The 1,321-nt window shown below is 42.5% G+C and overlaps 1 protein-coding gene across 1 annotated transcript in view; it reads left to right on the forward strand.

The window, feature by feature from the left end:
- The window catches only part of DOCK10 (dedicator of cytokinesis 10), a 205,965-nt gene that overhangs the window by 176,319 nt on the left and 28,325 nt on the right, over positions 1 to 1,321 (forward strand). The gene's annotated exons all lie outside the window — the stretch shown is intronic.

The following is a 1,321-nucleotide window of genomic DNA, read 5'->3' on the forward strand; positions in this document are numbered from 1 at the left end:
AAAAAGTAGAGAAGAGCTGATGCTTCTGTCTGAGTTGACCGTGACCTGTGGTTACAGCATTTTAGGACTTCATAGCAGAAGGATCCACACAGGTCGGCAGGCCCTTGAAAGAATGCTGAAGGAAACTATGGAGATAGAAGGGCTGATTAAGTGGGGGTGGGGGGAAGCCATGCCTTCATTTTGCTCTGTTTATGCTTGTATTTTAAAATTCTTTAGGGACACCTGGGTGGCTCAGTCGGTTAAGCGTCTGACTTCAGCTCACGTCATGATCTCACGGTTTGGGAGTTCAAGCTCTGCCTGGGGCTTTGTGCCGACTGCTGGGAGCCTGGAGCCTGCTTCGGATTCTGTGTCTCCCTCTCTCTGCCCCTCCTCTACTCATGCTCTGTCTCTCTCTGTCTTTCAAAAATAAATAAATGTTCATTAAAAAAATAATAAAATTCCTCAGAATAAATCAGCTTTCTTCTTTTTTTTTTAAAACCTAGTCTTTTTTTTTTTCCATCTGCAAGTGGAAGGGATATAATTGTATTTATTTAAGTTCATATGAATATTTCTCTTTTTTTCCTAGAAGTAATCATTCTCTATGGTAAGTATTCCACACACCAATGATGACAACCCAAACCTAGTGAATGAGAGCTTTAAAATGTTTTCTCTTCACCCAGCACTGCGTCTACTTTAAAATGGAACCGGGGCACCTGGGTGGCTCAGTTGGTTAAGTGTCCGACGTCAGCTCAGGTCATGATCTTGCAGTTCATGAGTTCAAGACCCACGTCTGGCTCTGTGCTGACAGCTCAGAGCCTGGAACCTGCGTGGGATTCTATGTCTCCATCTCTCTCTGCCCCTCCCCTGCTTACACTCTGTCTCTCCATCTCTCTTAAAATAAATAAAGCTTAAAAAAATTAAAAAAAATAAAATGGAATCTTCGCTTGGCATGAATGGCCATCAGAGTCAATGATGTGTATTTTCCTTGAGTCTCTGCAGCAAACACTGAGGACCCCCAGCAAAAGATGTGAATATTATCCCCTTTTGATATACAAGCAGAGAGGTTGTCAAGGCTGTGAACTTATTTTCAGACCAGGAATCAAATGGCTTATTAAAACCAAAAAATAAAAAAAACCTTTCATAAAAACCAAATAAACCAAAATGGGAGGAAACAGACCTTCTTTCCTCCAGACGGAGAGATGTAAGGATTAATACGGATTTATCATCATCCTTCTCCAGGCTTCCACTGGACCAGGAGCACTCTTACCTTGCATACAAACAGCCTCAAGGAGGCAAACACGTGCTTCAGGGCTGTGGCTGACTGGTTGACTTGGAAAAAGAG

Source organism: Suricata suricatta, chromosome 3 (assembly GCF_006229205.1).
Source record: "Suricata suricatta isolate VVHF042 chromosome 3, meerkat_22Aug2017_6uvM2_HiC, whole genome shotgun sequence".
Lineage (NCBI taxonomy): Eukaryota > Metazoa > Chordata > Mammalia > Carnivora > Herpestidae > Suricata > Suricata suricatta.